Source organism: Podarcis vaucheri (genome assembly GCF_965113315.1).
Source record: "Podarcis vaucheri genome assembly, chromosome: 7".
In the NCBI taxonomy this organism is placed as follows: Eukaryota; Metazoa; Chordata; class Lepidosauria; order Squamata; family Lacertidae; genus Podarcis; species Podarcis vaucheri.
The window spans coordinates 4,232,860-4,259,375 of NC_138765.1; the positions used below are offsets into that span (position 1 = coordinate 4,232,860).

Here is a 26,516-nt window from a genome sequence, read left to right on the forward strand (position 1 = left end):
GACTGTCTTGCCAGAGTGGTTCATGCCCTAGTTATCTCTCGCTTGGACTACTGCTTGGACCCGGAAACTGCAATTAATCCAAAATGCGGCAGCTAGACTCGTGACTGGGAGCGGCCACCGGGACCACATAACACCGGTCCTGAGAGATCTGCATTGGCTCCCAGTACGTTTCCGAGCACAATTCAAAGTGTTTGTGCTGACCTTTAAAGCCCTAAACAGCCTCAAAGGCCCAGGATACCTGAAGGAGCATCTCCACTCCCATCGTTCAGCCCAGACACTGAGGTCCAGCTCTGAGGACCTTCTGGCAGTTCCCTCATTGCGAGAAGCAAAGCTACTGGGAACCAGGCAGAGGGCCTTCTCGGTGGTGGCGCCCACCCTGTGTAACACCCTCCCTTCAGACATGAAGGAAGTAAGCAGCTATCTTATCTTTAAAAGACATCTGAAGGCAGCCCTGTTTAGGGAAGTTTTTAATATTTAATGCTGTATTGTTTTTAACACTTGATTGGGAGCCGCCCAGAGTGGTTGGGGAAACTCAGCCAGATGAGAAGGGTACAAATAAATAAATTATTATTATTATTATTATTATTATTATTATTATTATTATTATTTGAGGGGAAGAAGCTTTGACTGTTTAAAGTGGTATGATAGTACTTTAAATGTATGGTTTGAATGTGGCCCCAGCTTTTGCAATGGAAGTGTACAAAGGCGCTATGACGCAACAAATCAGCCTTTGTTGGTTTTAAGAGAAAACAGTTGTTTCTGTGGTTAGGAAAGTACAGCGAAAATGCACCTAAAATGTGTGGGATAAACAATTGATGAATGGGAAGATACAGAAAGACTGCGCCAGCAAATCAGGACAAATGCGCGTTGTCATCTAACCTCTCTGCAAGGAAATCAGAATGAATGCTCAGTAAAGGCCAGACACCCTCTAACCTCCATGGAAGCTTTGCAGAATTTAATCAGGATGAATGCTCCATAAGCAAGTTGTCTGAAGGAGCTCAAATAGACGGATAGCCAAAAGCAGGGTGCCAAGGCAGGCATTTGGGACTAGAACTCCTATCAGCACATCCCATTCTGACCGCTGAGCTTCAGTATGGCCCGTTATTGTATTTTAATATTCTCTTGGAAGCCGCCCAGAGTGGCTGGGGAAACTCAGCCAGATGGGTGGGGTATAAATAATAAATTATGATGATGATGTTATGTGACATGGCGACATCTGAGCCGTATGAGGAATGGTCAAGGGAGCTGGGTAGGATTGTGGAAGGGAAGACCAAGAGATGACATGAGAGCCATCTTCAGATACTTGAAGGTCCGTCATGGGGAATAAAGAACAAGCCAGACTGAATTGTTCATTGTTTTAAGGAACTCACACGAGTTTGCAACCAGTTTTCTGCTGCGCAAGAAGGGGGATGCACTCTGCTAAGTGAAGAAACTTGCTAGCCAAGTTACGTGCTCTCAATATATCCTCTCCTGCCACCCTCAACATTCCCAATCTCTCTGCCCTCCTCCCAGCAGTCATTCCTCCTCTGGTCACTGCTGTGGATGTGCAAACTGACTGTCTGTCTCCAGGCACTGCGGTCATCTGCAGGGGATTCCCACACACAGAACACCCTTCATGTTACATTTGCAGGCATTTTTGTAGCACAAAGTTCTGCCAACGGTGTCTGAAGCCAGCTCCCCGCAGAGCACTTCCTTGGGAATCCTGCCACCTTCCATTCTGCAGACATGAGCAAGCCAGCGTAGACGTCGCTGAGACAGGAGTGCGCACATGCTGGGAACATCGTCTGGGGAGAGCACTTCGTGGTTTGAGACTCTGTCCTGCCATGTGATGCCCAAACTCCTCCTGATGCAGCGTATGTGGAAGGCATGGAGGCGTTGCTGTCAGGAATGAGTCAGCTCCCAGCGAAGGTTTGCAGCCAACTGCAGAAAGCAGCCAGGGACAGAGAGGCTTAGATGTGAGCCAGGCAGGGGAGAGCCAGCAGCTGCAGACTTCGACTCTTCCTGACCTTGATGGGCCGGCTGATATTTTTTTTTAATAAAATTTTTATTGGTTTTTCACAATTTATATAAACACAGACAATACACAATACAAACATACAAACACAAAAACAAACATGTATAGTTTCAAAACCTTATTTTCTTAAAACTTATTTCGCCGACCTCCCCATACCTCCCCTTTCTGCATTCCAATTCCTAAATTTAATTCAGCAAATCCTCCCCCTTAATTTTATCTAATTGTCTAATTATTTCCTTTTCTTTCCTTCTACTTAATCTTTACAGCTGTAATCCTCTTACTTTTTATAGACATAACATTTTAGCACTCATTAATTTTACAGTATTTCTTAAGGTAAATTTTAAATTTCTTCCAATCTTCTTCCGCCGTCTCTTTCCCCTGGTCTCAGATTCTGCCAGTCATCTCAGCCAAAGCCATATAGTCCGTCACCTTCATCTGCCATTCTTCCAGAGTGGGTAAATCTTCTGTCTTCCAATACTTTGCGATGAGTATTCTTGCTGCCGTTGTAGCGTACATAAAAAAAGTTCTATCTTTCTTTAGCACCAATTGGCCGACAATTCCCAGGAGAAAGGCTTCTGGTTTCTTAGGGAAAGTACATTTAAGTACCTTTTTCATTTCATTATATATCATTTCCCAGAAAGCCTTAATCTTTGGGCATGTCCACCAAAGGTGAAAAAAAGTACCTTCAGTTTCTTTACATTTCCAGATGGGCCGGCTGATAAGGCCATAGCTGAGAGTGGGTTGGAACACAGCCAAAGCTCTCAGGGAGCACAAACAGGAGCAAAAGGACACAGAGAGAGTCTCTTGGAAAAGGAAGAGGTGGGGGTGATTCAATAAGTCCGCAGAGTCGGCGAATGGGAGGGCTGTTAGACAGGAAGCAAAACAAGAGACCTTAAGGTGCGAAAGTTCAATATATTCTGTAGACACCGGAATAAGTCTTCAGAAGGGTCATCTTGAGTAATGATGCTGGAGGCTTTATTTGAGCTGCCCAGAGCTGTTTGTTTTTGCAATAACACCTCCTGAAAGAGGAGAGCGCAAAATATGGTCTGAAGCTCAATATCAAAAAAACGAAGATCATGGCCACTGGGCCCATCACCTCCTGGCAAATAGAAGGGGAAGAAATGGAGGCAGTGAGAGATTTGACTTTCTTGGGCTCCATGATCACTGCAGATGGTGACAGCAGTCACGAAATTAAAAGACGCCTGCTTCTTGGGAGGAAAGCAATGACAAACCTAGACAGCATCTTCAAAAGCAGAGACATCACCATGCCGACAAAAGTCTGTTTAGTTAAAGCTACGGTTTTCCCAGTAGTGATGTATGGAAGTGAGAGCTGGACCATAAAGAAGGCTGATCGCCAGAGAATGGTTGCTTTTGAATTCTGGTGCTGGAGGAGACTCTTGAGAGTCCCATGGACTGCAAGAAGATCAAACCTCTCCATTCTGAAGGAAATCAGCCCTGAGTGCTCCCTGGAAGGACAGATCCTGAAGCTGAGGCTCCAAGACTTTGGCCACCTCATGAGAAGAGAAGACTCCCTGGAAAAGACCCTGATGTTGGGAAAGATGGAGGGCACAAGGAGAAGGGGAGGACAGAGGATGAGATGGTTGGACAGTGTTCTCGAAGCTACCAGCATGAGTCTGACCAAACTGCGGGAGGCAGTGGAAGACAGGAGTGCCTGGTGTGCTCTGGTCCAGGGGGTCACGAAGAGGCGGACACCACTAAACGACCAAACAACAACAACCGTGTTATCAAGCTGGGAACCTGGACTCCTGACAGTTGCAAGTTGCCCGTGACTGACTTCCATAAAGCAGCTGCTCGGCACACAAGCCTGGTTGACCTTCATCTTGGTATTGGTCATGGGCCTCACATTTTCCCATATTCAGATTGCAAGACAGGAGATCTCAGCTAAATACTATCAAGAACTTTCTGAAGGCAAGAGCTGAAGGCAGAAGACCAGATTCCCTCAGAAGGGAGTGGACTCTCCTTACTTGGAAGTTTTTCAACAGATGGCCACCTGGCAGGAATTATTCAGCTGCGATTCCTGCACTGCAGGGGTTGAGCTAGATGACCCCAGGGTCCCTCCCAACTCTACAGTTCTTTGATTCTATGAGCATTATTTAGCCCATTTCAACTGGACCAGAGTTTTCTACACTTGTACATATTTGAATCTATACATGAGGAGACACTTGTGTCTTTCCCGTTCGTACCAGAAAGTTTTCCCTTTGGGATTTGTCCTCCCCTTTATTTTTTGTCCTATTATGCCAATTAAGTACTATCAGAGCAGGTTATTGGTTAGGGACTACTGTGGTGGGGGGGGGTCGATGTTTAATTTTGGAGGTGTCTTTTTTTTGCTGCTACCTGGATGATATTCCTGTATCTTTACTGCTAGACTTCGGTTATGAATTTTCTGTGGGCTGTATAATTTTATTGCATGTTTATTAATACGATGCCTTTTCATTAGCCTGTTGTTTACGACCCTTTAAATTTTATTAGTGAATTACGTAAACTTCCTCACATTGCGTGGGTTGCCTTGAGTGTGGTTTGCCTACAAAGAAACATTGTCTTTACGTTCGGAGAGAGGAGTCGTAGAACCGTAAAGTCGGAAGAGACCCCTGGAGGTCATCTATTCCAACCCCCTGCGATGCAGGAATCTCAAGTGAAGCATCCATGACAGACGGACATCGAACCTTTGCTTAGAAACCACCTTCTTTTTTAAAATCATTTTCATTGACTTTCCAATAAAACAGCCAATTAACATATCCATCACAATCCAATTAAAAACAATTAACTAAAATAAAAAAAACAAGCAAATTGCCATCCAAATGATTAATTATGATTTTTTTTTCAGGGCTCCCCGTAGTCTGGACCTTTGAAGTGTATCTCCAATATCTGAATCGATTTTAGAATGAATTGATTTTAAAGGACTACCACGGAGGATTTGCAGAAGAGCTGAGGGAACTCCAAAAAATGTATTTGTGAAAAAATTGTGTTATGTTTTTTTATATTTTTGTATTGTAAAATGAACAAAAAATAATTCAAAAAAAATTAGAATGAATTGATTTTAGAATGCATGTCAATTAATTGATTGTGATTTTATGTAAACTGTGTTACTTTTACTGTTGTTAGCCACTCTGAGCCCAACTTCAGCTGGGGAGGGTGGGATATAAATAAAAAAGTATTATTATTATTATTATTATCTTCGATCCTGCCTCTTCTTGTTGTTTCCATATTTTCCACATCCCGATCTTAACACTTTAGAGTTCTCCGTCCGTGGCTCTACGATTCTCAGTCATGTCAGAAATCATACATCCTTTCATCCATCGAATACAGCTTTATTTGTGTATATATATATATATATATATATCGGGACGCGGGTGGCGCTGTGGGTAAAAGCCTCAACGCCTAGGGCTTGCCGATCGAATGGTCGGCGGTTCGAATCCCCGTGGCGGGGTGCGCTCCCGCTGCTCGGTCCCAGCGCCTGCCCACCTAGCAGTTCGAAAGCACCCCCGGGGGCAAGTAGATAAATAGGTACCGCTTACCAGCGGGAAGGTAAACGGCGTTCCGTGTGCGGCTCTGGCTCGCCAGAGCAGCGTTGTCACGCTGGCCACGTGACCCGGAAGTGTCCCCGGACAGCGCTGGCCCCCGGCCAATAGATGTGAGATGGGCGCACAAACCCCAGAGTCTGTCAAGACTGGCCCGTTCGGGCAGGGGTACCTTTACCTTTATATATATATATATATTTTCAACTGTCTATTTGCCAGCGCAGCTTTCCCTGACTCCGTTCCAATCTTCCATTCCAAGCTGTTGTCCAAGTCTATCGTCGGAAGTTGAATGACGCAGCAACTCCCGAGTTGTTAATCATTCCAGTCCACCTTCTGAAGGTGTCTCTGCCATTGTTGAACAGCTCTGTTAGGCCTTTTCGCTGGCTAGACTCAATTCTAATCCTTCTAACCTCCTTTGGGGTAGGTTTGTGGGTTTGGCAGAAGGAGACAGGATCTGCTCATGCGATGCCCACCTGGTGGAAACTCTAGCTCACACGGCCCTTAAGTGTAAAATGATGATCTCTGCCAACAATTTCTAGACCATCTATGTATTCCAACATGGAAACCAGAGACGGAGGTTATGCGCTTCTTATTACAGGAGAGAGACCAGGAGCTCAAAGTCTCTGAAAGTCTTTAAATGAAGAGAGGTGCCAAACTTGTTCAATGAAAGATAAGCTGTGAAGCTTTGTGTATAATAATAATAATAATAATAATAATAATAATAATAATAATAATTTATTATTTATACCCCGCCCATCTGGCTGAGTTTCCCCAGCCACTCTGGGCGGCTCCCAATCAGTGTTAAAAACAGTACAGCCTTACATATTAAAAACTTCCCTGAACAGGGCTGCCTTCAGATGTCTTCTGAATGTCAGGTAATTATTTATCTCTTTGACATCTGCTGGAAGGGCGTTCCACAGGGCGGGCGCCACTACCGAGAAGGCCCTCTGTCTGGTTCCCTGTAGCCTCACTTCTCGCAATGAGGGAACCGCCAGAAGGCCCTCGGCGCTGGATCTCAGTGTCCGGGCTGAATGATGGGGGTGGAGACGCTCCTTCAGGTATACTGGACCGAGGCCGTTTAGGGCTTTCAAGGCCAGCACCAACACTTTGAATTGTGCTTGGAAATGTACTGGGAGCCAATGCAGATCTCTCAGAACCGGTGTTATGTGGTCCTGGCGGCTGCTCCCAGTCACCAGTCTAGCTGCCGCATTCTGGATTAATTGCAGTTTCTGGGTCACCTTCAAAGGTAGTCCCACGTAGAGCGCATTGCAGTAGTCCAAGCGTGAGATAACTAGAGCATGCACCACTCTGGTGAGACAGTTCGCGGGCAGGTAGGGTCTTAGCCTGTGTACCAGGTGGAGCTGGTAGACACTGAGGTCCAGCTCCAAGGGCCTTCTGGCGGTTCCCTCATTGCGAGAAGCAAAGCTACAGGGAACCAGGCAGAGGGCCTTCTCGGTGGTGGCGCCCTCCCTGTGGAATGCCCTCCTGTTAGATGTCAATGAAAGAAACAACTATCTGACTTTTAGAATACATTTGAAGGCAGCCCTCTTCAGGGAAGTTTTTAATGTGTGACATCTTAGTCTATTCTTTGTTGGAAGCCACCAGATGGGCGGGGTACAAATAATTAATTATTATTATTATTATTAGCATACAATCAGTAAATTTCAAATTTACTCTCCATAATTTCAGTCCCTCCTCTGTCGACACCCACCCACCAGGGCCACAGCGCAGCACAGTTCCCAGCCTGCGATTTCACACACTGAACTGCTTGGCAGGGGGTTGGACTCGATGGCCCTTATGGTCTCTTCCAACTCTATGATTCTATGATTCTATGATTCTATGAACTGTCCCCAAGGTCTATTCTGAACTGTTGATAACATGTTAGCAGGCTCCATTGTGTCCCCCGGGGAGATATTTAACTGAATGAACCCTCCCCTCGCTCGGCAATTGGTGAAAGGCAGGCAGTTGCGACTAGAGTCCACAGAAGGTGGAGCAGAGTCATAGAATCATAGAAGCGCAGAGTCGGAAGGGAACGCCAGAGATCATCTAGACCAACCCTCTTCAACGGAGGAGTTGTGGCCAAGTCAATTCAGCAGTGTGTAACAGTGCGAGGAACAGACAGTTCTATTGCAATGCGCTCTACGTGGGGCTACCTTTGAAGGTGACCCAGAAACCACAACTAATCCAGAATGCGGCAGCTAGACTGGTGACTGGGAGCGGCCGCCGGGACCACATAAGACCAGTCCTGAGAGATCTTCATTGGCTCCCAGGGCGTTTCCGAGCACAATTCAAAGTGTTGGTGCTGACCTTGAAAGCCCTAAATGGCCTCGGTCCAGTATACCTGAAGGAGAGTCTCCACCCCCATCGTTCTGCCCGGACACTGAGGTCCAGCGCTGAGGCCCTTCTGGCAGTTCCCTCCCTGCGAGAAGCCAAGTTACAGGGAACCAGGCAGAGGGCCTTCTCGGTGGTGGCGCCCGCCCTGTGGAACACCCTCCCTTCAGATGTAAAGGAAATAAGCAGCTATCCTAAAGACATCTGAAGGCAGCCCTATTTAGGGAAGTTTTTAACAACAACCACCACCGTCTGGCTGAGTTTCCTCAGCCACTCTGAGTTGCTCCCAACAGAATATTTAAAATACAATAAAACAGGGGTCAGCAAACATTTTCAGCATGGGGCCGGTCCACTGTCCCTCAGACTTTGTGGGGGGGCAGGACTATATTTTTTCTTGGGGGGGGTGAACGAATTCCTATGCCCCACAAATAACCCAGAGATGCATTTTAAATAAAAGCACACATTCTACTCATGTAAAAAACACACTGATTCCCGGACCATCCGTGGGCCTGATTTAGAAGGCGATTGAGCTGGATCCGGCCCCCGGGCCTTAGTTTGCCTACCCATGCCATAAAAAAACATCAAACATTAAGAACTTCCCTAAACAGGGCAGCCTTTAGATGTCTTCTAAAAGTCTGGTGGTTGTTTTTCTCTTTGACATCTGGTGGGAGGGCGTTCCACAGGGCGGGTGCCACTACTGAGAAGGCCCTCTGCCTGGTTCCCTGTAACCTCACTTCTAGCAGTGAGGGAACCGCCAGAAGGCCCTCGGAGCTGGACCTCAGTGTCCGGGCTGAACGATGGGGGTGGAGACGCTCCTTCAGTTATACAGGACCGAGGCCATTTAGGGCCTGCACCAACACTTTGAATTGTGCTTGGAAACGTACTGAACTATTGGGGACCTTAGCTTGGCCCATTAAGGTCTTCTCATGGCCCTGTCCTCCCCCCGACTTCCATGAAACGTGGACGGCCATGATGAGGCCTCTCAACTGAAGAGCGAGGGAAGCGGCTGGGCTTTCAGGGCCCTTGACATTTCCCGCAGACAAAGGCTTGCAGGTGCGTGGGAAAGAACAAAAGATGCTCAGCGCTGGTAGCTCACTTTGCCCCCGGCAGACCCAGGCTGGGAATCCGCTCTGGTGTTCAGAGAAAGGTTTGCATGGTCTTAATGGGATTTGTGCAACTGCTCTCTCTCTCTTGCTCTCTTGCTCTCTCACTCTCTACCCGCCAGGGGAGTTGCAAAAGCTGGGGTCAGCATTTTTGCATCTCTCTCCCTCCCTCCCTCTCCCTCTTTCCTCCAAGGGCTGCGCATGACGAATGGTGGCGCAGTCTGGATTCCGATGCAAAGCTTCCTTCCCAGGGTACTTGTCAGGGCCTGTTGACGTTCCTCCTCGCCACATCCTGGCTATGTGACTAAAATATACTCAGAGTTGAGTGTGGATTTCATGCTCTTTATTCAGCTCATAGTAGTGAGGAATGGAAGTTCCGCCAAAATGTCTGCTTTATATACATTACAGTGGTACCTTGGGTTACATACACTTCAGGTTACATACACTTCAGGTTACAGACTCCGCTAACCCAGAAATATTACCTCGGGTTAAGAACTTTGCTTCAGGATGAGAACAGAAATCGTGCTCCAGCGGCACGGCAGCAGCAGGAGGCCCCATTAGCTAAAGTGGTGCTTCAGGTTAAGAACAGTTTCAGGTTAAGAATGGATCTCCCGAACGAATTAAGTACTTAACCCAAGGTACTACTGTATTTAAACAATGGGCCCCATGTGATTGGCTAATTCTGGGATTCTCCTGCTGCATTATTCAGGACAGAGAGAAGAAAGGACTTTCGCACTCAGTGCCAAGTTAGAACTGTTATAAGAATTCTAAGGTTTCAAATATAGAACAAATATTCATAAATGCACACATATCTAAAGATATGAACCACGTGTCTGAAATAGTAAGGGAAAGCAATCCTGGAGCCATTCTGACTCTCCCAAACTGACCTCGATATATATCTCTGCAAGGAGGGAGGCAAATGGAGAATGTCTTCCCATTGTCTTTTTGCTTGCAAATCCTGTCTTAAGGGCGTATTTGTGGATGAATAGGGTGAGCCTGTGACCTGGATTCAGGAACTAAAGGATTAACCATCACAAAAGAATGGCCAGGCTGCCCAGGTAAAGCAATCAGTGACCATTATCAGGTATCCTGGCAGACAGGATTTCTGCTGTAGACCGCCCCTTCTGTGATGCTTGTATGTTGTTTTGGGGGGGTGGTCTTGGGACGCGGGTGGTGTTGTGGGTTAAACCACAGAGCCTAGGGCTTGCCGATCCGAAGGTTGGCGGTTCGAATCCCTGCGACCGGGTGAGCTCCCATTGCTCGGTCCCTGCTCCTGCCAAACTAACAGTTCAAAAGCACATCAAAGTGCAGGTAGATAAATAGGTACCACTCTGGTGGGAAGGTAAACGGCATTTCCGTGCGCTGCTCTGGTTCGGCAGAAGCGGCTTAGTCATGCTAGACACATGACCTGGAAGCTGCACAGTTTAGAAGATTGAGGGTTCGATTCCCTTCGTGGTCACCAAGCTGTTAACAGAGAAATCTGAGGGCTTGGTCTTGATTGAAGACTGTTGCGACAGAACTCCCACCTGCCACAAAGTGGAACAAGATGGAAGCTCCGAACAAAAGAAGACCCCAACTTTTATTAGCTAGTATTTCCCCATGCTACACCCCTAAGACTACATCACAACTACATCACTGACACATCACAAAGAGGAGGGGTTCAGGGAGGAGTTGTGGTGGTAACCTGAGTATCTTGTCACCTGTCCGGTTGCTCCTTTCCCCATCCCCATGATTACATTCCTGAGGACAAAGAGGAGTTCACTGTTTCCTGCCCCCAGAGGGAACGGCTGGTCACTGTCCTTTGTTTCAGTCCGTACAGAATCCACTTCCATACGCAGGTCCTTTGTGAGTGTAATGATCTTCTGTCTAGGACCATCAAGGTTGGCATGCCAACTGGGTAGGGCTCGCTGCGGGCTTGGGGGATTATGACTGCCTTCTGTCAAGTCTCCCCCCTTTGATAGTCCTTCCTTCATGGTGTAAAATAAAAGTGGAACGGTACAGATCCGATGTACAACTAATTTTCTATGAATTTATAACAGAAGTGTTGTGTATGTTGTGTGTGTGTGTGTGTCATGTTTGTACAAACTGAATGATTGGGAGGGGGGTTTTCCTGCAATACAATGAGATAGGTATCTTTATCACCTTCCTGTGAAACTATTTCCAGGCCCTAAGATTAACAAAATCAAGGAAGGGTACATCTAAGAAACTGAACAGGTCATAGTGGAGAGTTTTGACCAAACGTGATCCACCTGGAGGAGGAACCGGCAAGCCACTCCAGTATCCCTGCCAAGAAAACTCCATGGACAAAGACAACAGGCATATAAAAGTTATGACGCTGGAAGATGAGCCCCTCAGGTTGGAAGGCATCCAACATGCTACTGAGGAAGAGCGGAGGAGAGTCCCATGGACTGCAAAAAGATCCAACCTCTCCATTCTTCAGGAAATCAGCCCAGAGTGCTCACTGGAAGGACAGATCCTGAAGCTGAGGCTCCAAGACTTTGGCCACCTCATGAGAAGAGAAGACTCCCTGGAAAAGATCCTGATGTTGGGAAAGATGGAGGGCACAAGGAGAAGGGGACGACAGAGGGCAAGATGGCTGGACAGTGTTCTTGAAGCTACCAGCATGAGTTGGACCAAACTGCGGGAGGCAGTGGAAGACAGGAGGGCCTGGCGTGCTCTGGTCCAGGGGGTCACGAAGAGGCAGACACGACTAAACGACTAAACAACAACATCTAAGAAACTGCCTACTATCTTTTATAGCCTCAGGATGCCTGATGAAGCAACTGGCCTGTGTACATGACTTGTCAATCAAGAGAAATAGGACAGAGATGCAGAGGCGTGGGTTGATCAAAAATCATATCAAAATGGCTTAAACCCAGTCAACGCAATGCTTTCATTGCTGACACAAATGACTTACTCCATATTTGTTATAATTCTGCATAGCAATCCCACCTGATCACTACAGGGCAACGCGTTACTTGGAGGCTGGGTCTGCTGCCCCTGTAGATCCTGCCACCAGCGGCAGTCCCCACAGCTTGCCTCAGGTGTGGGCTGGTCGTGCCCGTGCTGGAGATTGGCATCAGGGCGTTCTGGCGAGGGCAGGGGAGCTCCCTTCTCGATGCATCTTGCAAGCCGGGCTCCCCGCTGTGCATCAGTCTGGCTCCTGTCAGAAAACCCAGACGAGGCTGTGATCAGGCTGCCTCCCGTCAGACCCAGCTCAGCGACTCTTACGAAGCCGGCTTCCCTCGTCTCAGCCCACAGGGGAGCAGCTAGGTCTGGCGGGGGGAGCCTCAGCCGGCCACAGCAGATGGCCCCTGCAGTCCGCTCCATTCCATGCTCGGACCGTATAGCAGAGGCTGTCCGAGTCCCCCAACACAACACGGCTGCCCCACTGAGGAAGACAAGCAGGGTTAAAGCCTCCGTGATGTCCCCACACATCAGTGCAAATCCACCCTGCTGTGATCTTTTGCATTTGGTGCAGGTAAAGGTAAAGGGACCCCTGACCGTTAGGTCCAGTCGCGGACAACTCTGGGGTTGCGGTGCTTATCTCACTTTATTGGCCGAGGGAGTCAGCGTGCAGCTTCCGGGTCATGTGGCCAGCAGGACTAAGCCGCTTCTGGCGAACCAGTACACGGAAACGCTGTTTACCTTCCCACCGGAGCAGTACCTATTTATCTACTTTGACGTGCTTTCAAACTGCTAGGTGGGCAGGAGCAGGGACCGAGCAATGGGAGCTCACCCTGTCGCGGGGATTCGAACTGCCGACCTTCTGATCGGCAAGTCCTAGGCTCTGTGGTTTAACCCACAGCGCCACCCGTGTCCCTAATTTGGTGCAGAAAGGCAGCCAAAATGCTGGCTTTGACCTAAAAAGCCTTAAGTGGCTCAGGACTGCAATACCTTAAGGATCACCTCTCCAGATCCTGAGATCACCATTTGAGGCCCTTCTTTGTGTGTCGCCTCCATAACAGATCTGGAGGACGGGAACATGAGAACGGGGCCTTCTCTGTGGTGACTCCCTGTTTATGGAATGCTGTCCCCAGGGAGGTTAATTCGGCACCTTCATTACATACCTTTAGGTACATTCCTCTTCAACCAAGCCTTTAGCTGATTAATAAATCTATGCCCTTTTAAATGTGTGGGTGGGGGATTATTGGTATCATAGAATTGCAGAGTTGGAAGGGACCCTAAGGATCATCTAGTCCAACCCCCTACAAGGCAGGAATATGCAGATGCCCCATACGGGGATCAAACCTGCAACCTTGGCATTATCAGCACCACACTCCAACTAGCTGAGCTATCCAGGCATTGATTTGTTTTCATTTCCGTTTTATTATGTATTTTGCATTCACGTTTTTTGTTTTTGTATTGTGAACTGCCTTGTGACTGTTGGATGAAGAGTGATATACAAATCTGATAAATAATAATAATGATAGTCATTGGAGAGGAAGTCTCATATTTTTAATCACGGCATGGGAGCCCGTGCTTTCGGGCCTCTAAAGAAAGGGAGCAAGTTCCTTATTTATTTATTTTTCCTCTTTGTATCCATCCCAGTTATTTTTGCTATCTCCTTCTTTTCCTCTGGCTTTACATCCCAGTACATAATTTCGGACTTCTCCATATTAACTCCCAGTCCAGACCCATATTTAAAGTCTTTCAATATTATCATCAATTCTCTTACACTATCTAACGGATAACGGATTTGTTAATAGTAATAAAATATCATCCGCATACATATTCAACTTGATTTCCTCCTTTCCCATCTTATATCCTTTTATTCTTACTGAATTTCTAATCCTATCTGCCAGCTACTCCATACCCAACACACATAGCAATGGTGAGAGGGGGCAACCTTGTTTGCTGTTGTTGTTTAGTCGTGTCCGACTCTTCGTGACCCCCCTGGACCAGAGCACGCCAGGCACTCCTGTCTTTCACTGCCTCCCTCAGTTTGGTCAGACTCATGTTTGTAGCTTCGAAAACACTGTCCCACCATCTCGTCCTCTGTCGTCTCCTTCTCCTTGTGCCCTCCAACTTTCCCAACATCAGGGTCTTTTCCAGGGAGTTTTCTCTTCTCACGAGGTGGCCAAAGTTTTGGAGCCTCAGCTTCAGGATCTGTCCTTCCAGTGAGCACTCAGGGCTGATTTCCTTCGGAATGGAGAGGTTTGATCTTCTTGCAGTCCATGGGACTCTCAAGAGTCTCCTCCAGCACCAGAATTCAAAAGCATCAATTCTTTGGCAATCAGCCTTCTTGATGGTCCAGCTCTCACTTCCATACATCACTACTGGGAAAACCATGGCTTTGACTATATGGACCTTTGTTGGCAAGGTGACGTCTCTACTTTTTAAGATGCTGTCTAGGTTTGTCATTGCTTTTCCCCCAAGAAGCAGGCGTCTTTTAATTTTGTGGCTGCTGTCACCATCTGCAGTGATCATGGAGCCCAAGAAGGTAAAATCTCTCACTGCCTCCATTTCTTCCCCTTCTATTTGCCAGGAGGTGATGGGACCAGTGGCCATGATCTTCGTTTTTTGTTTAACCTTGTTTAAACCCCCCCTTTTTTATATTAATTTGTTCAGAGATCCCTCCATTCACTCCATTCACTCTGACTACTGCCTTCCCTTCTCCATATAATTCTCGGATCGCCTGCACAAAATTTTTACCTATTCCTGCCTTCATCATAATACTCTCCAATAACTTATCTCTTATTGTATCGAAAACCTTATAAACATCCATTTTTAACAAGGCCAATTCACCTTTTACCCTACTTGTTAATGCATCTATCACATTACATATTGGATGGCCTGCAAGTTCTATTTTTTAACTATGAGCTGTGTGGAGAAGTACTAATTTCCCCCCTGCCCTGAATCTTCCATCATTCGCCTTCACTGGATGGCCCTGAAATTGTACTGTGTCCAGTTCTGGGCACCCCAATTTAAGAAGGATGTTGACAAGCTGGGAAATGTGCAGAGGAAGGCGACCAAGATGATCAAGGGTCTGGAAGCCAAGCCTGATGAGGAGCGGTTGAAGGAGTTGGGTATGTTTAGCCTGGAGAAGAGAAGACCGAGAGGAGATATGAGTAAGCTTGTTTTACGCCGAAGAACCCAATCCAATTCAAATAACAAGAAAGGAGATTCTGACTAAACATTCAGAAGAACTTTCTCTTGGATGGTCTTCTTTACGTTAGTTGAGATTCTTGCAGGGGGTGGCAATAGATCAGTGTTTTTCAACCTTTTTTGGGCAAAGGCACACTTGTTTCATGAAAAAAATCACGAGGCACACCACCATTAGAAAATGTTAAAAAAATTAACTCTGTGCCTATATTGACTATATATAAAGTAATTCTCTTGAATAGGAATCAAATAAACACAAAGAAAGTATTTTATAATTACTTTATTATGAAATAGTAAGTAAAGAGAAATATGAAAAATTATAAAATACTTCATTCAGTGCGTTTGGCCGTTTGGCTGAACACAAAGCTGATATTCTGGCTGTTTGGCTGAACACAAAGCTGATATTCTGGCTGGAATCGAACGTTGCGGACCGTACTCTGCTCAGCGGGGATTGATCCGCTGATCCCCACTGAGCGGGCGGATGACAGCTCCGTCTCCGCACTGTGTGCAGAGAGGGAGATGTCAGAGCCCCGCTGCTCTCTATGGGGAATCGGATGAGAGCGGACCGCCTGTCCGCTCTCATCCGATCCCATCCGATCTGATCCCCACCCAGGACGGATGGAAAATAGGGTGGACACAGTCCGGCGCCCGCCTAGTGGGCGAAAATTTGACTTTTTAAAAAAATCTTTCGAATTTTTCAATTTTTCCCACGGCACACCAGGCAACATCTCGCGGCACACTAGTGTGCCACGGAACAGTGGTTGAAAAACACTGCAATAGATGACCCTCAGGAGTCCCTTTCAACTTGACAATTCTATGGTTTGGGAGAGAAAAACCTCTCCCTATCCTCTTTTCCCAGCACCACGCATAACTTTATACGACTCTGTCCTGTCTCCGCTTACTCCTCTTTTATCCAAACTAAAGATTGCAGACTTTCCTTCTGTTATGTACTGAAGTTCTCACCCTGGGCCAGCAGGGGGAGACTGTAGATAGTTTTCACTCAGGTCCACATATGCAAATAAGGGATTGAAAGTGACGTTCAGTGATTGGATAGTTACAGAAAGTTGTTACAATTGCATTGTACTGGAGCTCTATATAAGCAGGCTGGACTGAACCCTTCAGTTCAGTTCTGTTCTGGCCTGTGAATAAACAAGAGCTGTTTAAAGAATCGCTGTGTCGTCTGATATGTTCACCCACAACTTAACACCTTTCCCCTGATCCTTCTGTTCGCCCTTCCTGGCCCCTTCTCAACCTCAGTCTCCAAGCAGGGAAGTGGGTGCATTCATCATCCAGCGCACACCCACAGATAAGCACCCCACGTATGAGCACTTAGGTTTACACCAGGGGTCAGCAAACCTTTTCAGCAGGGGGCAGGTCCACTGTCCCTCAGACCTTGTGGGGGGCCGGACTATATTTTGAGGGCGGGGGAATGAACGAATTCCTATGCCCCACAAATAACCCAGAGATGCATTATAAATAAAAGCACACATTCTACTCATGTAAAAACACACTGATTCCTGAACCGTCCACGGGCCGGATTTAGAAGGCGATTGGCTGGATCCAGCCCCCGGGCCTTAGGTTGCCTACACACAGCCTGCCGTTTTGCACACTTCAGCAAAATCTGAGGTGGTTTCTTTGAAGAAAAAAAGAGTTTATTGATGGATTTGCACCCAGTGAATATTTTGACATGCTTGGCTTTCATATCAGCAGAGGAAAGGGCTCTTTCAGGATAAAGGAAAACGGTACAGAGGCAAAGAGGAGCCTCCGGTGACCGGTGACGCAGACAGAGTCGTCCCGAGGTATTTCCCTGCTTCAGGCTGAGAAGCAAATCTCCGACAACAACGCCACGCCGAGGCACGGACCAAGCCAGTTAAGTTATTTTGGTCCTGGAGAAAAATCCCACAAGCGCCTCTCGCCCTCCCAGCAGGAAAAGCAGAACCATCACCAATTGAACGCTGGATATATCCAATTAAATGCTGCAGCATGATTGCTGACGGGAGCGAGGCCTTGTCAGCACGTAAACCCCTGACCTCAGAGACTTACAAGGGTTGCCGGTTTTCCGCCAGGCCAAGTTCAAGGTTATCTGAAAATAAAGTACTGTTGATATATTAAGTCCTTACCTGGGGACCAGTTTGCCTACAAGTATCCCTTCCCCCACATGTGTCCACTGAATCGATGGAACTGGCTCTGTTACAGGTGTTACGAGGAAATTGGAAGTGGGGTGAGAGACCCCCCCATCCCAAGAGCCCTGCCTCTCCACACCAGCAGAAAAAGACAAAGAGTGTCCGCTGCACATTAACAAACCACTCACTCACAAATAATATAAAACTCCTGTCGAAAATGTATAAATTGCTTCTGGAACGGCACACAAAGGATGAACGCAGGTTAAATCTGTCATGAGGCACTGGGAGAGGGATTTGGGGCATAATTTGGGTTAAACCACTGAGCCTAGGGCTTGCTGATCAGAAGGTCGGCAGTTCGAATCCCCGCGATGGGGTAAGCTCCCGTTGCTCGGTCCCTGCTCCTGCCAACCTAGCAGTTCAAAAGCACGTCAAAGTGCAAGGAGATAAATAGGTACCGCTCCGGTGGGAAGGTAAACGGCGTTTCCATGTGCTGCTCTGGTTCGCCAGAAGCGGCTTAGTCATGCTGGCCACATGACCCAAAAGCTGTACACCGGCTCCCTCGACCAGTAAAGTGAGATGAGCTCTGCAACCCCAGAGTCGGCCACGACTGGACCTAATGGTCAGGGGTCCCTTTACCTTTTGCCTCGTACATTTATGAACATTCATTTTATATCTTAGACCTTATAATTCTCATATTAACGCTGTTACTTCCCACTAGAGTGGTACCTATTTATCTACTTGCACTTCGTGCTTTTGAACTGCTAGGTTGGCAGGAGCAGGGACCGAGCAACAGGAGCTCACCCCGTCGCAGGGATTCGAACCGCCGACCTTCTGATTGGCAAGCCCTAGGCTCTGTGGTTTAACCCACAGCGCCACCCACGTCCCACCAGGAAGAAGAAGAAGAAGAGTTTGGATTTGATATCCTGCCTTTCAATCCCCTTCAGGAGTCTCAAAGTGGCTAATATTCTCCTTTCCCTTCCTCCCCCTTCCTCTGTGAGGTGAGTGAGGCTGAGAGACTTCAGAGAAGTGTGACTGGCCCAAGGTCACCCAGCAGCTGCATGTGGAGGAGCGGGAAAGCGAACCCAGTTCAGCAGATTACGAGTCTACCGTTCTTAACCACTACACCACACAGGCAAACACATACATAAATATATAAACCAAGTGTCTGAAATAGTATGGGAGAACAATCCTGAAGCCATTTTGTCTCTTTCAGTGACCTCAAATATTCCTCTGCAGTTTGGATGAAAATGCGAAAAGCCTCCCCATTGTCTCTGTGCTCACAGATCCTGCCTTAAGGGCACATTTGGGTATGAATAGGGTAAGCCTGTGACCCGAATCCCTGAAATCAGCCCCGAGTGCTCCCTGGAAGGACAGATCCTGAAGCTGAGGCTCCAAGACCTTGGCCACCTCATGGGAAGAGAAGACTCCCTGGAAAAGACCCTGATGCTGGGAAAGATGGAGGGCACAAGGAGAAGGGGACGACAGAGGACGAGATGGTGGGACAGTGTTCTCGAAGCTACCAGCATGAGTTTGACCCAACTGCGGGAGGCAGTGGAAGACAGGAGTGCCTGGCGTGCTCTGGTCCAGGGGGTCACGAAGAGGCGGACACGACTAAACAACAACAGCAACAGTGATCTGAATTCAGGAACTATTTACCATCACAAAAGAATGGCCAGGCTGCCCAGGTAAAGCAATCAGTGACCATTAACAGATATCCTGGCAAACAGGATTTCTGCTGTAGACCACCCCCTTCTGTGATATATGTATAGTGGGGGGTTTTTGGGGGGGCGTCTTGAGCTACAGGGTGGGCAATTTCAAAAGACTATAGGGCTTGCACACCATGGTTCTGGGTTCTTCCTCCTTCGTGTGGTGAGTGAGGACCCTGTTGCAACAGTTAATAAGACCAGGCTTACTAGCTGCTTTGCTTCTCAATATTCTCTGCTTGGCCTCTGTTATTTTCTCCTACCGATAGAGAACCTACATAAGGACACTATAAGGGCTCTTGGGTACCCTATATGGGGGAAAGGAACAGTTTTTTTCTTATAACAGTAACATCTCTGCAAAGGCATTGCATCTGCAAGGGAGCTCAGCTCAGAATCCTGTGACTCCCAGCTGAGCCCCGGGTCTTAAATTTTCTATAGTGAGTCCTTTGGGGGTTTTTTTGGTTATTATTTATTTCCTATTAGTGCTACTTGGTTCTAGTTATACTGGGCACCCTTTGTTCAAAGTACCGTATAGTGGCGGGGTTCGCCCTGATAGGAAAGTTTTTCATAAGCCTCCACCTCAGATTTGCCTTTTCAGTTTGCGTCGTTAAACTGGAAGTGTTAAGTTGTGGGTGAACATATCAGACGACACAGCGATTCTTCCAAAGCAGCTCATAGAATCATAGAATCCTAGAGTTGGAAGAGACCACAAGGGCCATCGAGTCCAACCCCCTGCCAAGCAGGAAACACCATCAGAGCACTCCTGACATATGGTTGTCAAGCCTCTGCTTAAAGACCTCCAAAGAAGGAGACTCCACCACACTCCTGGGCAGCAAATTCCACTGTCAAACAGCTCTTACTGTCAGGAAGTTCTTCCTAATGTTTAGGTGGAATCTTCTTTCTTGTAGTCTGGATCCATTGCTCCGTGTCCGCTTCTCTGGAGCAGCAGAAAACAACCTTTCTCCCTCCTCTATGTGACATCCTTTTATATATTTGAACATGGCTATCATATCACCCCTTAACCTCCTCTTCTCCAGGCTAAACATGCCCAGCTCCCTTAGCCGTTCCTCATAAGGCATTGTTTCCAGGCCTTGGACCATTTGGGTTGCCCTCCTCTGGACACGTTCCAGTTTGTCAGTGTCCTTCTTGAACTGTGGTGCCCAGAACTGGACACAGTACTCCAGGTGAGGTCTGACCAGAGCAGAATACAGTGGCACTATTACTTCCCTTGATCTAGATGCTATACTCCTATTGATGCAGCCCAGAATTGCATTGGCTTTTTTAGCTGCCGCTCTTTATTTGTAAGCTGGAACAGAACTGAACTGAGGAGCTCAGTCAGCCTGCTTATATAGAGCTCCAGAACAATGTTACTGTTGCCATTTTCTAAAACTATCCAATCACTGAACGTCACTTTCGATCCTTCATTTGCATAACTAAGTATCCCCCTGCTGGCCCAGGGTGAGAACTTCAGTACATAACAGGAAGAGATTGCCAGGACATGAAACTGTAAACCTAATGTGCTCAGAAGGCAGCAAAAAAAAAAAAAAAATACACTTGTTGGAAATCTTTGTTTCCCTTGGATCAAATTATTTTTTGTACTCAAAGGTCTAGAAATGTTTGTGTGTGTGTTTAAATTGGCTTCACGGGTAACATCCTATGGCTGCTATCTTACATGCACAGAGCTTTAAATTGCAAGCTTGCTTCAAAATATTAGTTTAAAAAAGACACGGGCCTGATCAAACATGGCAAATATTGGGGGGGGGATGAGGTGTGTAAATGTTTGTTATTTGAGGGAGTCTAGAATGGGAGAATCTCTTTCCAAGTAGTAAAAAAATCATTTGTATGTGTATGCCTGTGGTCTGTGAGGGGAAACTGCCCCCCCCCTTCCCTCTACAGCTTAAGGGAGGAAGAACATTTGTAACTTTGATTTTTTTAAATAAAAAAATATATGTTGAAACTTGGGAGTTTCTGAGAGAACTTACCTACAGCAATGTTCTAGTCTCCTTTTACAATATGCTGCGAAGTAGCCTCCTGGAATACGTAAATTTCCCCTGCAAATAGTCTAGCTGAGCAAAATGGCTCTTATAAGTTAAATGTAGAGTCTGACGTTCCTTTAGCCTTAAGCAGGTCTCCTCATGATGTAAAAGGCCTTGTGAGGAATCGTAAGAAGTATTGTGAATGGATGACCAAAGGAAAAATGAGCATCCAGTCCAGTTGGGGGGGGGGGAGTAATTTGTTTTTCAAAAGTAGAACTTCCATGGGCAGTGACTGTGTATCTGGGTGTAGGTTTTAGCTTGGATTTGGTTGGCTAAGGGAGTTATGGGAAGCCTGATAATATCAGTTTCTGTAAGATCGGCCAGGACTCCTGGCCTCCTTTGGTAAATGGGTCTTTTACCCCTTTGTTTCTCTCTTTGAGGCTTTTTCTTACTTCTGTGCTTCAGTGGGTAAATTTACACTCGAGTAAGCTTTATTTAATAAGGAAAGTGCAACCTGGCTGGTCAGTATTTCCCAGGAACTGCATTTTGTGTGAAAGACATTCCCTCCCCCCCCCCCCGTGTGTCTGTTTAAACTCTACCCCTGTGCTTATTCTTCTGGTGGCTGCATAATATTATTTCTCTCTTACTGTATAAGCACATGCCACGTTCGTAATAAATCTACCTTTTGGTGGCGCCACACCTCTCCTTTGGAACTCCTTGCCTCTTGATACTTCCCTGTCCTCCTTTTGCCCCTTCAGCAGCAATAGCAACTTGAGTCTGTGGGCTGCAGCCTTCTTTCTACCAACCCTGCAACTGGGCTCTCTCACCACTGTTCTCCACGGCCGCCGGCCGCCCTGCCACTCTCCTCTTTCCCCTCCTGCCAATATCATCTCCTTTATTATATACGGGGTGTTCAGACTGTGAGATGAGGGGTGGTATCTCTGGTGGGGGTCACATCGTGCTCCTTCTGGGGTAGTTTGCCCACCTTACGGTCTTCAAACAAAAACATCTTGGAGGTCCCAGGCCACAGGGAGGTTAGACTGACCTCAACCAGAGCCAGAGCCTTTTCGGCAGTGGCCCCGATCTGGTGGAACGCTCTGTCACAAGAGACTAGGGCCCTGCGGGACATGACATCTTTCCACAGGGCCTGCAAGACAAAGCTGTTCCGCCTGGCCTTTGGCCAAGGCACAGTCTGACCCCCTCCTTTGGTAATCCTCATAGAACTCTAGCCCAATGGTTGCCATCAATTTGATTTTGAATTGATTTCAGAATGAATTGATTTTAGAATGCTGTGTTGCTTTTACTGTTGTTAGCCGCTCTGAGCCCGGCTTCGGCGGGGGAGCACAAGATATACCGGTAAATGAAATTTTATTATTATATTATTATTATTATTTATTTGGTACCCACCCTGAACTTACTGTATTTTTCACTCCATAAGACGCACCTAGTTTTTAGAGGAAAACAAGAAAAAAATTATTCTGAACGAAACAGTGGTTGTATAATTTTTGTGGTTGATGCTGTGGCCACAGACATGTGATCTGATGGTGAATTTGGGATGATCCAATGCAAAAATCCTGAGGATCCATGTGGATCCGTGCTTTGTAACCACATTTTTGCTTCATTGCACTTGGACATGCTTTCGAGCTGCTAGGTTGGCAGGAGCTGGGACCGAGAAATGGGAGCTCACCCCGTTGTGGGGATTTGAACCACCAGCAAGTCCTAGGCTCTGTGGTTTAACCCACAGTGCCACCCGCGCCCCTTTTTCTCATCATAAAAGGGACATCTGAAAAATACCGGTATGTGTTCAGGGCTTCCTATCTCCCCCAATAAAGGTAAAAATGTAAAGGTACCCCTGCCCGAGCGGGCCAGTCTTGACAGACTCTGGGGTTTGTGCGCCCATCTCACTCAAGAGTCCGGGGGCCAGCGCTGTCCGGAGACACTTCCGGGTCACGTGGCCAGCGTGACAAAGCTGCATCTGGCGAGCCAGCGCAGCACACGGAACGCCGTTTACCTTCCCGCTGGTAAGCGGTACCTATTTATCTACTTGCACCCGGGGGTGCTTTCGAACTGCTAGGTTGGCAGGCGCTGGGACCGAGCAGCGGGAGCGCACCCCGCCGCGGGGATTCGAACCGCCGACCTTTCGATCGGCAAGCCCTAGGCGCTGAGACTTTTACCCACAGCGCCACCCGCGTCCCATCTCCCCCAATAGACAGGCGCAAAACTGTTTTTGTAGAAATCCCATGACTCTTGAGTCGAACAATATCACTTTCAGGTCCAGCCCATGAGTTTCCATTGTGCAAAGTGCCTTCCAAATAGCCTTCTCCCCCCCCCCACAAAAAAAAAAAATATGTTGGAGGCTAATTTTGGGGGGGGAGAGAATAGACAGCTCCATTGAGGCATCAGATCCTTCATCTGCTGCTTTCAATTTCCACTGTCTGGGGAGACTTCCTTCTCCTTTTTGCTGATCACTTTCGCTCTCACCCTGCCTGACCTGCTTCCCGCGGTTGTTCTCTGAGCCTCTTAGAGAAAGCGGGTGCATGGAATACAGAACAAAACGAAAATAATTATGGATCTTCTAATTTTACTCTTTGGCTAGGCTAAAGAAACTGTGCTAATGGAGGACAGGGTTTTAATGTGCCATCTCTTAACTGCTGCCAGAATTATTATTTGTCAAAACTGGAGGGGGAAATGAGAGGCTCTGTGCATAAGAGAATAGGTGACTGAAATCTGGGACATTGTGCGAAGCTTCTATGTATGGTGAGGAGCAGAGCAGGCAGGCAAACAAATTAGGTCTTTATCGAGAAACAAAGCCTTTTTATAATGTAACCGGAGCAATAAGGGACAGGATAACGTCAAGCCATTTCTGTTACTCGGAACCTTGCGATATTGATTTATGGCGTTTGATTTTGGCATGGAAATTTGCTCCTGTGATTAAACTTCCGGATAGCCCGCTCTGCTTTGAATTTATACGGCGTCTGCTTTTATACTTATCACTCTATAAGTGTGTGTGTGTGTAAATAATAATAAAAACAAATAAATACATAATGTGTCCTTTATAAAACAAATAAGCCGGGCAAATATAAGCTCTCCCGGTTCCACTGCCCCGCTCCTTATTAATTAAGCCGGCCTAATTACCACGGCTGGTTCCGTAATTGCAAGCGCCGATGTGGACTCTGGACCTCTCCGATTCATGCTTCCCACTCCCTCCCTCCCTCCCTTGAGAGCTGTTGGAGAAATTGCCTGGTTTTTAATAAACCAAAATATGCTTCTGCAATGAAACCGGGGGAGACAGAGTGGAAGGAACGGAGAGACAAAACAGCCGTTTTTGCCTCTGCAAGGAATTAAAAAACAGGGCTTGCGGTTTGAATACTTGCTCATGTGCAAGCAAAAAGAAAAAAATACACACACACACACACACACACAGAAATCCTTGGCTGTGCTTTTGACAGCTTCAGAAAGCTGTGAAGCTATTTATGTCCCAGGGACACCCAGAAAACAACTGTCTTTCTAGAAACACTGCATAGAGATTCCAGATTTCTTGCTCTCTTGTTTTATTTTATCCACTTGGCTTTGTGTTCTAATGCTGCAGTGCACCCTGGGACCTGAGGCTGAAAGACGGGTAACTAATAACAAAAATAAAAATAATAGAAACGTGAGTTTGTAGAGTTTGAAGGGATCCCTCGGCCATCTAGTCTCACCCCCTGCAAGGCACAGCTGAAGAATCCCAACTTTCAACCTCTGCTTAAAAACCTCTAATGAAGGAGACTCCACCAGCTTCCACTGTCAAAGAGAAAGTTCTTCCGAATGTTTAGTCGGAAACTCCTTCCTTGTCATTTGAATCATTTGCTTTAGGTCATCGTCTCTGATGCATCAAGCTTGCATCATCAACAGCCCTTTGAAGATGGCTCTCATATTGTTTCTTCTTTTCCAGGATAAAGTGACCCAACTCCCTCAACCGTTCCTCATCAGGCTTGGCTTCCATCCCCGTCATCATTCTGGCTGCTCTCCTCTGCACACCTTCCAGCTTGTCGATATCCTTCTTAAACTGGGGTACCCAGAACTGGGGGGGAGGTCTGACCAAGGCAGAATAAAGCGTCAGGTTACGTACCTTCAGGCTGCCAGGCGCAAAGCAAACCTTCATAATGTTCGAAGGCCGCAAGACATCACATGAGAAACGCAGTCCTGTCTCCCTCCAGCTCAGTCAGGAGTAGAAAAAGAAAACAGGAAGGAAAAACCAAAAGCATTTCAAAGGTCAGAGCTCAAAGTCCGGCGCTTCGCCTCTCGATTCCCTAGGAAGTTCCCCGCGAACCAGGCTCTCAGGCGGCTTTCCTTTTCCACCTCTCCCCCACAAGCTCAGCAGTTCCACAATCGCGTCGCATGAAAGCGCAAGGGCACACAGCCACAAACCTCTCACACCCACACACCTCTCTGCTCCACGGAGCTTTCTTCCCCCTAGAGCAAAAGAAATAAGTGAGGGTTCTGCCCCACAACCCGTTTCCAAATCACCCCAAGGGGACCGGAAAAGAAACACCTGCCCAAGCCGGCCGCCGGTTGCCCGTTCCGTGCTGAGTTGCAAAATGCCAGGGCTGTGGGGCACGCCTATGTCTCCTCCTCCTCCTGCCAGGGTAGAAGGCCTTTCATGTGCCAAGCATGACATCACCTCTAGACACTCAGCCAAGATTACCTGGGAATTTCTCTGGCTCACAGCCAGCACCTGTCGACTTTTTTCACTTTCCTTCGACTGCTTTCGGAACATCATGTTGCGATAGTTCCCCAACACTTTATTCGACTGGTCGAGTTCCCCAGCTCGCTGTTTTGTGTCCTGAAAACAGAAAGCTGTGCAGGTATAAATACCTGGGCCATGGAGAACCCAAAACACACAGATCTTCTCTGGGGAACGAAGAGGACGTGCATCTTGAACCCCGAGACATCGCGACAGAATTACGATGGGAACAGGTAAGGACATGACGACTTCTTTTCTTTGACACTGCGGCTCAGGTTATAGAGTTGGGTGTGTGTTGGCGATTGGTTCCTCCGGATCGGGGCAACTGCCATTATGCTGCGATGGCTTTGTTGCAGCAGGTTGGACTAGATTACTCTTGGGATCCCTTCCAACTCTACCACCCGATGATACGTTGGAGGTCTTCCAACAGAGGTTGGGCTGCGATCGGTCGGGAATTCCTTAGCTGTGATTACTGTACCACAGGCAATTGGATTAGATGACCCCACCTTGCAACTCTGTAGGTCTATGATTCTGATTAGTTCTGTACCCTTTTGCACTGCGAACCCCATGTTTTGCACCGGACCCCAAACCAGTTAACTGACGCTCAAACCAGGGGTCCGAGGTATCCCCAAAAAAACCCCAAAGCTGCCCAATTGAAACAAACTGGTGCCAAACTTTTGCAATAATTTTGGACCCTTTTGCACCATTTCGCAGCAACCCCCAAACAGAGTACTTGAGGCTCAAACCAAGGTCGAGGTATCCCCCCCCAAAAAAATCCCCACATTGTCTGATTCACTCCAAACTGGTGCCAAACCTTTGCACTTGTTCTGACTCTTTTGTACCACAAATCCCGTGTTTTGCAGCAGCCCACAAACTGAGTAACATACTCAAACTGGGGG

General features: G+C 47.3%; 1 long non-coding RNA gene across 1 annotated transcript; it reads right to left on the bottom strand.

Annotated features, from left to right (window-relative positions):
* Positions 1-2,725: 2,725 nt before the first annotated feature.
* LOC309537032 lies at positions 2,726-25,359 on the bottom strand. Its single transcript, XR_014221774.1, has 3 exons — positions 25,003-25,359; positions 11,940-12,150; positions 2,726-2,877 (listed from the first exon to the last, which is right to left on the bottom strand). It is a non-coding gene; the product is annotated as an uncharacterized lncRNA (long non-coding RNA).
* Between the last annotated feature and the right edge of the window lie 1,157 nt (positions 25,360-26,516).